Source organism: Ovis canadensis, chromosome 6 (genome assembly GCF_042477335.2).
Source record: "Ovis canadensis isolate MfBH-ARS-UI-01 breed Bighorn chromosome 6, ARS-UI_OviCan_v2, whole genome shotgun sequence".
Lineage (NCBI taxonomy): Eukaryota > Metazoa > Chordata > Mammalia > Artiodactyla > Bovidae > Ovis > Ovis canadensis.
Genome location: NC_091250.1, coordinates 130,977,367 through 130,989,490, shown reverse-complemented (window position 1 = coordinate 130,989,490; position 12,124 = coordinate 130,977,367). Strand labels below are relative to the sequence as shown.

The following is a 12,124-nucleotide window of genomic DNA, read 5'->3' as shown; positions in this document are numbered from 1 at the left end:
CCTGGTGTGCTGCAGTCCATGGGGTCACAAAGAGTCAGACACGACTGAGCAACTGACCTGACTTGGCTTTCCTAGTGGCTCAGACTATAAAGAGTCCATGGGCAATGCAAGAGACCTGGGTTCGATCCCTAGGTCAGGAAGATCCCCTGGAGAAGAGAATGGCAACCTACTCCAGTATTCTTGCCTGGAGAATTAAATGGGCAGAGGAGCTTGATGGGCCACAGTCCATGGGGTCACACGGAAAAGGTGACTCACTCCTGCGTTCTTGCCTGGAGAATCCCCATGGACAGAGGAGCCTGGAGGGCTCCAGTCCATAGGGTCGCACAGGGTCAGACACCACTGAGCAGCCACACGACCTGAACAGCCTTGGAGGATAGGTCAGAGCAGGCAAGGGAGGCTCGGGTGGACGTCCCAGCATGGCCAGAGAGCAGGGCAGGGTAAGGCGAGAGGAGGGAGGGCGGGTGGTGGCCGCAAGGAGCAGGGCTTGTCATCCCTTACCAGGAAGGGGAAGGAAGGCGCCCATGCACAGGGCCAAACGACAGGAGGGGGTGACAGACCTCGTCACAGCACCCACGTTTGGGCAGCCGGGCCCGCAAGGAAGCCAAAGGCCCTCAGGGCTGGAGGCCCGGTGAAGCTCAGGGCCCGGGACGGCGGGTTCAGCTCATGGGAGGCTGATTGCGTGTGTGCACGTGTGCGCTCCAGTCGTGTCCAGCTCTTCACCACCCCAAGGACCGTGTAGCCTGTGACAGGGAGCCAACCGGGCTCCTGCCTGAGTAGACCCCCTACCCCAGAGTCTGGGTTTTAGATTTTCATCACGAACACAAGGGTCAGACAGGCAAGGCCAGGGGGTTCCCGCCACAGGAAACACACATTCCTGCTGGAGATGCAGGGACACAACAGGCCCAGAAGAGGCCAGGAGCCCTCTGCCCGGGGTCTCGCATCAGCGCCCACTGCACCCACGCCCGGTCAGGGAGCAGGAAGAAGGGAGCCGTCCGTGCGTCACTGCACTCGGCCATTTCTCATGGGGAGAGCTTGGCTCAAGCTGCTCCCATGCCCAGAATACCTTCCTTTCCCTGTGGCAGCCTGATAGACTCTTACACATTCTACCAAGCCCTGCTTGACCATCCCCTCCTCTGGGAGCCCTCCCAGATTGCTCCCGATTCCAGGAGAGAATAAGGAGGAGTGGAACAAGCTGCTTCTTCCATTGCCCCCTGCCTCCCGTGGGCACCAACCTTCTCCCTGCACACCTCTCACTGAGGGTCGGCTGCGAGCCTCCCCTTCCACCTGGTCCCTGCCTCAGAGCCAGCCGTGGTGGGGGCTCAGGCTTCATTCGCTTCCCTTGGCCTTTCCTTAGTGCCCTATTTCATCCCCGGAGGGCACTGGGGACACCACCTCGCACTTAAGCATCTCGTCTCGTCAGGCTCCCCTGGGCTGGGACCAGCTGTCAAATTTTCCATGTTTTTCATGACTTTGATAGTTCTGAGGACGGGCCAGGGCCTTCTGCGGGCTGAGCTTCACCTGGGGTTTGTCTGCTGTTTATCTCAGTCCCTTCACTCTTAATTTTCAACAAACAAAATCTGCTGTGGGATTTGGTTCTGAGTCAGGCTGGACCCTGCCCTCTCCCAGCAGGTATTTTTAACTGAACCTCACCTGAGACCCCATGGCTCAGATGGTAAAGCATCTGCCTGCAATGTGGGAGACCCAGGTTCGATCCCTCGGTTGGGAAGATTCCCCTGGAGAAGGAAATGGCAACCCACTCCAGTACTCTTGCCTGGAAAATTCCATGGATGGAGGAGCCTGGCGGGCTAAAGTCCATGGAGTCGCAAAGAGTCGGACGTGACCCAGCAACTTCACTTTCCTTTCTTTCTTTCTCACCTGCCATGCTGGAGGAAGAGAGCAATGACTCCACAGAAAACGGGGCAGACTGGACACACACAGTTCCTACTTGTCTGTGTCCTTAAAATATATGAAACGAGGCTCAGTACCCCCAACCAGAAAGACAAAGGGGTCCCAAGACACGCTCTGTCACCTCCCAGCTCCTCCCTGAAGTCTGCGGGCACACCCTCGGTGGGCTGCAGGGAGGGCAGGGCCTCGCCATGCTGAGGGCGGGTTACCAGTCAACCAGCCAGCACCTATAAAATCACAGTGCCCTTTGCCCAGAAGCCCCACCTGTGGGAACACTCTGCAGACGACTGTCCGCTTCTGACAGGGTAGGGCTCCAAGGGAGTGGGGGCTCTGTAACAGCGACACCTTGGAAATGACCCAGGTGCCACAAAATTCATGCTCCAGACTGGCGCGAGCAGCGTGAAGCTGGTGCCAGGGCGTCGGCAAGGGAAGGCCTCTGAGCCACAGCAAGTGAGGAATGCAAGCAGCGGAGTGCTCTGGGCGCCGCCTTCTGTGTTCTGAAGGGGGGTGAGAATGTTTTCATATTCCCTGCCTTTGTGAGAATAAGCTGGAAGGATCAATACATCAGCGGCGTGGAGGGCTGAGCAGGGAAGCCCCGGGGACTTTTCAGGGTGGTCCTGTGATGGTTGCTACCTGATGCCTCCCGTTTTTCCAAAGTCTTTAAACTTTATAGCACAAGCGAACCTTAATGAATGAAAATAAAACAGATTTGAGACGACTCGGGAATCCCAGGATGGAAGCTGAGTCCAACAAAGCTGTGAACTGTACTATGAATGAAAGAAGCGCCTCAATGACCGGAGGGGAGAGGTGTCTGCCCCCAAGCCCGGCGAGGAGTGGAGGCTGAAGACTGGAAGTAAAGGCCCCACCTCTGTGTCCTGGGCTCCAGCCGGTCACCATGTTTTGTACAGGGCCTGGGTTTCAAGATCTTCACGCTTCTGTACATGTGTCCAGCAGTCTGATGTCAACAGCTAAGTAAACGGTGGTTGGTGGTGATAGACAGGTTTCTCACTGTTGGAGCAGGAGTTACAGAAACCCAGGAGAGGAAGCCGGAATGACCCATGGGCTGCTGGCTGAGAGATGGAGACACCAGTGCGAACTTGAATTTCACGGGACAGAGATACGCGTGTTACATGTAGAAATACTCATTAGATGTGTGTGTGTGCACAGGTTGGAATACACGTATATACAGGCAAACTTACAGATATATGTATATAGACAGGTTAGTATACACATACACACACCCACTTATAGCAGCTGGATGAATCACAAGCTGGAATCAAGATTGCTGGGAGAAATATCAACAACCTCAGATATGCAGGTGATACCACTCTAATGGCAGAAAGTGAAGAGGAGCTAAAGAGCCTCTTGATGAAAGTGAAAGAGGAGAGTGAAAAGTTGGCTTAAAGCTCAACATTCAGAAAACTAAGATCATGGCATCCGGCCCTATCACTTCATGGCAAATAGATGGAGAAAAAGTGGAAACAGTGACAGATTTTATTTTCTTGGGCTTCAAAATCACTGCAGATGGTGACTGTAGCCATGACATTAAAAGATGCTTGCTCCTTGGAAGAAAAGCTATGACAAACCTAGACAGTGTATTAAAAAGCGGAGATATCAGTTTGCTGACAAGGTCCATCTAGTCAAAGCTATGGTTTTTCCAGTAGTCATGTATGGATGTGAGAGTTGGACCAGAAAGAAGCTGAGTGCCGAAGAACTGATGCTTTTGAACTGTGGCATTGGAGAAGACTCTTAAAAAGAGTCCCTTGGACTGAGAGGGGATCAAACCAGTCCATCTTAAAGGAAACCAGTCCTAGGTATTCTTTGGAAGGACTGATGCTGAAGCTGAAACTCCAATACTTTGGTCACTTGATGTGAAGAGCTGACTCATTGGAAAAGACCTTAATGCTGGGAAAGACTGAAGGTGGGAGGAGAAGGGGACGACAGAGGACGAGATGGTTGGATGGCGTCACCGCTTCAATTACATGAAACAAAGCAAACTCTGGGAGATACTGAAGGACAAGGACAAGCCCATGGGGTCACAAAGAGTCGGACACGACTGAGTGAACAGCAACTTGTACAGGCTAAGTTACAGATGTGTGTGTTTACATGGATATGTGTACACATACTCCTGTATCTCTCCATGGGTTTATATACACATATATGTCGGCTGAGAGGATCTAAAAGACACAAGTGCAGCAAGCACACACAGAGAGCAGATAAAACACCATGGCTCCTAAAGCCGTGCTCCAGTAAACAGAATCTTTGGAGAAATGGCCGATTCTAGGACTGGGCCAGGACAGACACACGATAAGCCTGGCTTGTTGTGACAGAAACCTATCTGAGGTTGTTGATGTTTCTCCCAGCAATCTTGATTTCAGCTTGATATTCATTCAGCCCAGCATCTTCCATGATGTACTCTGCATATAATTTAAATAAATAACAGTATACAGTCTTGTCTTGTTCCTTTCTTGATTTTGAACCAGTGGGTTGTTTCATGTAAGGTTCTAACTGTTGCTTCTTCATCCATAAAGAGGTTTCTCAGGAGATATGTAAGGTAGTCTGGTACTCCCATCTGTTGAAGAATTTTCCAGTTTGTTGTGATCCACACAAAGGCTTTTGCACAGTCAATGAAGCATAGGTAGATGGTTTTTTTTTTTGTTTTTTTTTTTTTGTTGTTGTTTTTGGAATTCCCTTGCTTTATCTATGATCCAACAAATGTTGGCAATTTGATCTCTGGTTCCTCTGCCTTTTCTAAATCCAGCTTGAACATCTGGAATTTCTTGGTTCATGTACTGCTCAAGCCTAGCTTGAAGGATTTTGAGCATAACCTTACTAGCATTTGAAATGGGCACGATTGTCTGGTAGTTTGAGCATTCTTTGGCCTTGCCTTTCTTTGGGATTGGAATGAAAACTGACCTTTTCCAGTCCTGCGACCACTGCTGGGTTTTCCAGATTTGCTGGCATATTGAGTGCAGCACTTTAACAGCATCATCTTTTAGGATTTGAAATAGCTCAGCTGGAATTCTATCACCTCCACTAGTTTTGTTCATAGTGATGCTTCCTAAGGCCCACCTGATTTCAGACTCCAGGATGTCTGGCTCCAGGTGAGTGACCACACCACTGTGAGTATCCTGGTCATTAAGGCCTTTCTTGTATAGTTCTTCTGTGTATTCTTTCCACCTCTTCTTAATCTTCCGCCTCAGTTAAGTCCTTACCGTTTCTGTCCTTTATCATGCCCATCTTTGCATGAAATGTTCCCTTGATATCTCCGGTTTTCTTAAAGAGATCTCCAGCCTTTTTCATTCTGTTGCTATCTTCTATTTTTTTTGCATTATTCATTTAAGAAGGCCTTCTTATCTCTCCTTGCTGTTCTCTGGAACTCTGCATGAAGTTGGGTGTATCTTTCCCTTTCTCCCTTGCCTTTTGCTTCCCTTCTTTCCTCAGCTGTTTGTAAAGCCTCCTCGGACAACCACTTTGCTTTCTTGCATTCCTTTTTCTTTGGGATGGTCTTGGTTACTGCCTCCTACACAACGTTATGAGCCTCTGTCCACAGTTCTTCAGACACTGTCTCTAGCAGATCTAACCCCTTGAATCTGTTCATCGCCTCCACTGTAAATCATAAGGGATTTGATTTCTGTCATATCTGCATGGTCCAGAGGTCTTCCCTACTTTCTTCAATTTAAGCCTGAGTTCTGCAATAAGGAGCTGATGACCTGGACCAGGCCGCTCCTGGTCTTATAGAGCGTCTCATGGTTGGCTGCAAAGAATACAGTCCATCTGATTTGGCCATCTGGTGATGTCCATGTGTAGAGTCGTCTCTGTTGTTGGAAAAGAGTGTTTGCCGTGACCAGTGTATTCTCTTGACAAGACCTCATTAGCCTTTGCCCTGTTTCGTTCTGTACCCCAAGGCCAAACTCGCCTGTCATTCCAGATATCTCTTGACTTTCTACTTTTGCATTCCAATCCTCTGTAATGAAAAGGACGTTGTTTTTGGTGTTCATTCTAGAACATCTTGTAGGTCTTCATAGAACTAGTCAATTTCAGCTTCTTAGGCATCAGTGGTTGGAGCATAGACATGATACTGAATGGTTTGCCTTGGAAATGAACAGAGATCACTCTGTCGTTTTTGAGACTGCACCCAGGTGTTGCATTTCGGACTGTTTTGTTGACTATGATGGCTACTCCATTTCTTCGAAGGGATTCTTGCCCACTGTAGTAAATATAATGGTCATCTGAGTTAAATTTGCCCATTTCACTGATTCCTAAAATGTTGATGTTCACTCTTGCCATCTCCCAATTTGACCACATCTAATTTACCTTGATTCATGGACCTAATTCAGTCTAGGTTTCTATGCAATATTGTTCTTACAGCATCAGATTTTACCTTCACCCCCAGACCCATCGTAACTGAGTGTTGTTTCTGCTTTGGCCCAGCTGCTTCATTCTTTCTGGAGCTGTTAGTAATTGCCCTCCATTCTTCCCCAGTAGCATATTGAACACCTTCTGACCTAGGGGGCTGACCTTCCACTGTCATATCTTTTTGCTTTTTCATACTGTTCATGCGGGTCTTGTGGCAAGAATACTGGAGTGGGTTGCCGTTCCCTTCTTCACTGGATGTTTTGTCAGAACTCTCCACCATGATCATCTGTCTTGGGTGGCCCTACACAGTGTGGCTCATAGCCTCATCGAGTTATGCAAGCCATAATTTCTGTCTAATCAGACAAATCTTAAGTGGGGGCATTTTATAAAGCACCATGAAATTAAAAGACACTTGCTCCTTGGAATAAAAGCTATGACCAACCTAGACAGCATATTAAAAAGCAGAGACATTACTTTGCCAACAAAGGTCCATCTAGTCAAAGCTATGGTTTTTCCAGTAGTCATGTATGGATGTAAGAATTGGACCATAAAGAAAGCTGAGCACTGAAGAATTGATGCTTTTGAACTGTGGTGTTGGAGAAGACTCTTGAGAGTCCCTTGGACTGCAAGGAGATCCAACTAGTCCATTCTGAAGGAGATCGGCCCTGGGATTTCTTTGGAAGGAATGATGCTAAAGCTGAAACTCCAGTACTTTGGCCACCTCATGCAAAGAGTTGACTCATTGGAAAAGACTCTGATGCTGGGAGGGATTGGGGGCAGGAGGAGAAGGGGACGACCGAGGATGGGATGGCTGGATGGCATCACAGACTCGATGGATGTGAGTCTGAGTGAACTCCAGGAGTTGGTGATGGACAGGGAGGCCTGGCGTGCTGCGATTCACGGGGTCGCAGAGTCGGACACGACTGAGCGACTGGACTGAACTGAACTGATCTTACAAAGCACCAAACCAAAACTCCTCAAAAAAATTAAAATAAGGAAAGTCTATACAGGTGCCTAACAGGCACATGAAAAGATGCTCAGCATCATAAATTATTAGAGAAACGCACATCAAAACTGCAATGAGGTATCACCTCACACCAGTCAGAATCAGTTCGGTTCAGTCGCTCAGTCGTGTCCGACTCTTTGCGACCCCAAGGAATGCAGTACGCCAGGCCTCCCTGTCCATCGCCAACTCCTGGAGTTTACTCAAATTCATGTCCATTGAGTCAGTGATCCAGCCATCCCATCCAGCCATCTCATCCTCTGTCATCTCCTTCTCCTCCTGCCTTCAATCTTTCCCAGGATTAGGGTCTTTTCCAGTGAGTCAGGTCTTTGCATCAGGTGGCCAAAGTATCAGAGTCAGAATGGCCATCATGGAAAAGTCTACTAAAAACTTTCTAGATTAGACGTGGAGAAAAGGGAACCCTCCTAAACTGTTGGTGGGAGTGTATCCTGGTGCAGCCATGACGGAAAACAGTATGGAATTTTCTTTATAAAGTAAAAACAGAACTACCTTGCGCTATGCTGTGCTAAGTCACTTTAGTGGTGTCTAAGTCTTTGCCACCGTGTGGACCCACACTCGCCAGGCCCCTCTGTCCTTGGGATTCTCTAGGCAAGAATGCTAAAGTGGGTTGCCGTTTCCTTCTCCAGGGGATATTCCTGACCCAGGGATCAGACTCGCGTCAGGCAGGTTCTTTAGCCACTGGCGCTACCTGGGAAGCCGTAGAACTACCGAATGACCCAGCAACCCCACACTTGGGCATATATCCAGAAAAAGTTCTAATTCAAAAAGATATGCACTTCCTTGTTGGTGCGGTGGTTAAGAATCTGCCTGCCAATGCATGGGACATGGGTTGAATCCCTGATCTGGAAGGTTCCACGTTTTGCAGAGCTATCAAGCCCGTGTGCCACAGCTACTGAGCCTGAACCCCTCAGACCCCCTGCTCCGCAACAAGAGAGCCCACCTCAATGAGAAGCTCATGTACCACAGTTAGAGAGCGGCTCCCACTTACTACAGCTAGAGAGACCATGTGGCGATGAAACCCAGCTCCGCCAAAAATAAATTTTTAAGAAAAGATACATACAATCCTATGTTCATAGTAGTTTCAACTATTCACAAGCGCCAAGGTGTGGAACCAACCTAAATGCCTATCAACAGATATGGTACATATATACAATGGGGTATGACTCAACCATTAAAGAGAATGAGATGATACCATTCGCAGCGACACGGATGACCCTAGAGAGTCTCACACTAAGTGAAGTAAGTCGGAAAGACACTTACATGTGAGATCTAAATATCGACAGAAACTTATCCATGAAATGGAAAAAGCTTCATAGACACAGACAGTAATCTTGAGGTTGCCAGGGGGAGAGGGGGATGGGGGAAGGGTATAGTGGGAGCTTGGGGGCTGGCAGATGCTAACTATTACATACAGCCTGGACGAACAGCTAGGTCCTACTGTCTAGCATAGGGAACTCTCTTCAACATTCTATGACAAGCCATATGGAAAAGAATGTGTGTGTGTGTGTATATATATATATATATATACGCATAAAACTGATGTGTTTTGCTGTACAGCTGAAATTAACGCAACACTGTACATTAACTGTACTTCAATAAAATAAAATTTAAACAACAAACAAACAAGGAAAGTCTGGGCAATCATCCCAGCCCAGGAGCCCTGGGAGCTGTGATGACTAAATGTCACATGGTGTCCTGGATGGGGTCCTAGAACAGAAAAGGGACATTAGGTGGAAACGCAGGGAAGCTGAATGAAGCCTGGGCTTTCCTCAGTAATAATGAACAAACTCTGGTTCATGAGCCATTGCAAATGCGCCAGAGACTGCGTGGGGCTGCAAGAACTCTGGGCGCTCTGTTTGCGATTGTTTTGAAAGTCTAAAACTGTTCTTTAAAAAAAAAATCATCTTTTTTTTTTTTTAAAGGCCCAGGAAGGTGGAACCACCTGGAAATGTACAGAGAGAACAATTAAAGGCCAAAGACCCTGGAGGGCACGTCCCAGGCCAACTTGCTGTGTGGCCCTGGCTTGCCTCTGCGCCATGCCTCCCCCAGCTGCACGAGGAAGGTGAGAGGGGCCGAGCCTGGCTCTCCTTGCCATCCCCGGGGCACCAGGAAGACCAAGGTAGGCCTTCGGAGGAGACCCCACTTCCAGCCACTATGAGTTATTCCACCCCCCGACCTCCCACCCCCCACCCTGGAAAACCGGCGCTGGGCCCAGCCCTTCCACGGGTCACCTGAGACTCTGCCCGGGGCCGCACCCACAGCCCCCTGGGGGAAGGAGGAAGGGTCATCAGGCTCACGGGGTGTAAGGGTCGGAGGTGCACGGCCTCGCCTGGGCCACAGAGCTGTCCCCTCACCACTGGTCCATCTGTATGAAGTTGGCAGTGCACCCCAGGACCCGGGGATAGAGCTGCTCCCCCCTCGCCCCCTCTGACCCTTCCTTGTCCAAAAGGCCCTCTTGGACAGAGGAGCTGTCCCCAGGGCTGCAGGGACATTGGCCCCTGGGGGACTGGGGTGGGGTCTGGGGGATGGAGAGGGAGCAGAGACGCCGCCCCCAAGGGCTGATCGCCAGGGAGGGCGGACAGCCTTAGGGGTGAGGGACCTGGCCCCCACCCCAGCCCTCTCCAGGGCCATTGGCGCTGGACTCAGCCACTGACCGCCTAGGGACACTCTGCTGGCCCCAACACGTGTGCCGCCATGTCACAGATGGCAAATTGAGGCTCGGAGGCGGGTCCCTTACTCGCAGGCCAGGGGCTCAGCCAAGATGGGAATCTCTGGGGCTGCAGCCTCCGGGGCCATAAAGAGGCCCACCCCACCCCCACCGGGGAGAGGCGTGCAGCTCCGCTTCACTGCTGATGCCTCGACGAGGTCCGGCTTCACGGCTCGCGGCCCCTCCCCGGACGCGGAGCCGCTGGAGCACTGCCCCGCCTCTCCCCAGCTAGGACGGTTTCGGGGCGCACGCCCATGCACACCCTCCCGTGGCTTCCCCTGTCCTGACAGGTGACCCTCCGCGCGCAAGCACGGGGCTGGGGACTGCTTTGTAGGTGGTCTGGAACTTACCCCGCTGGGGAAGGAAAGGAGGGAGGCTCCTGGGGTCCCGCACCTACCTCTGCTCCTGTTCTGGCGCCTCGCGATGGTCCCGGCTGCGTGATGCCTGTCCCGGCAGGAAGGCACACATTTGCAGCAAGCTGGCCCTCCAGGCTCCGATCAGGTGGCCAGGGCTGTCAGCCCGGGTCATTGGCTGCGCCTGTAGCCGGCCCGCCCTGCCGGGAAGGGGCCGGGTCTCCTCCATGACCTTCCTCCTCCTTATCGGTGGTGGTGGAAGATCAGCAATTCCCGGCTTAGCATTCCCCAGCCGGGCGGGGAGGAGCTGCCTGCAGGCGCGAACAGCAGGAACCTGGCTTCCTGACCGCCTGGGTGCCAGGGGACCTGGGGACACCAGATGACACGTGCCACCTCTTGGGTGTCCGTGCCTCAGAGGGGTAGGAGGTTGGGCCTTTGGGTGCTGGGCTGCTCACAGCTCTTGCTGGGGCCGGGTTTTCTGTAGCTAGGAGCTCAGCAAAGGTCCACCGAGCGGCCCCCTGTGCCGGGCCTGGCCACACCAGCAGCAGGTCCCGAGGCGTCCAGAGGGAGCAATTCCCAGGTGAGCTTCTAACCAGGCACCAGGTGGCCTTGAATTTACAGATCCTTGACGCCAGACCCACCAGGTCAGCACCTGCCAGGGCAGGGCCTAGAAATCTGGATTGTTAATGAATCCCAGCTGGCCCTGTCATCAGCAAGGGGCACCCCTGTCCCAAATGATATGTCTTCAGACATCCAAATAGGCGGGCAGAGTCACTGGGGGCCTGTGGCAGACGTGTCCCCTGGCCCTTCTCAGATCCCTGAACCACAGCAGGGCGGCGGCCTTCCAGGACTGACTGTGTGACTTGAGGCAAGACTCTTAACCTCTCTGTGCCTCCTGTTCCTGTCTTTGAAACGGAAGATGCTAGGTACACGGCCCCCCTCATCAACGTTTGTGAGAATTAAATGCATTAGTAAGTTCTGAGGGCCCAAAATTAAGCCCTGCCCACAGATATAAACACACACACATACACACATATACACACTCCCATACCCATATACACGCATACACACAACACACACACACATACATCCATACTCACAATACATCCACATACACCCACACATGCACACAGACACACACACACACACACCCATACACACCATGCACCCATACACATACACACACACCCATATACATACACACACCCCCATACACACACACCCCCATACACACACACCCATACACACACACACCCATACACACACACCCATACACACACACCCATATACATACACACACCTCCATAAACACACACACCCATATACATACACACCCCATACACAACACCTCCATACACACAATACATCCAAACATATACACACACCCGCACACAGACACACACACACACCCATATACATACATACATCCCCACATACAATATACACACACATCCATACACACAATACACACACAGATACACCCCCACACACACACCCATACATACACACACATACATACACACACACACCCATACACACAATACACACACACATAGACACCCCCCCCACACACACCCATACACATACATACACACACACACCTATACACACAGTACACACATATACCCACACACAATACACAACACACGCACAGACACACAGTACAGACACACACAATGCGCACACACATTACACGCACACACCAGATGTGCAGTTGTATCATCACCCTGTGGCTCTGACCTGGCCGCACGAGGTGCCGTGTGCTGTCCTGGGGGA

At 50.9% G+C, this 12,124-nt stretch overlaps 1 protein-coding gene across 3 annotated transcripts in view; it reads right to left on the bottom strand.

Annotated features, from left to right (window-relative positions):
• SH3TC1 (SH3 domain and tetratricopeptide repeats 1) overlaps positions 1 to 10,498 on the bottom strand; it is a 64,404-nt gene extending 53,906 nt beyond the window's left edge. Inside the window, exon 1 of one of the 3 annotated variants that reach the window (XM_069594830.1) lies at positions 10,393 to 10,498. The gene's annotated coding sequence lies outside the window, so the exon portion shown is untranslated. Of the gene's footprint in view, positions 1 to 10,345 lie in introns of all 3 variants that reach the window. The other 2 variants (XM_069594832.1, XM_069594827.1) reach the window with 2 other exon arrangements.
• Between the last annotated feature and the right edge of the window lie 1,626 nt (positions 10,499 to 12,124).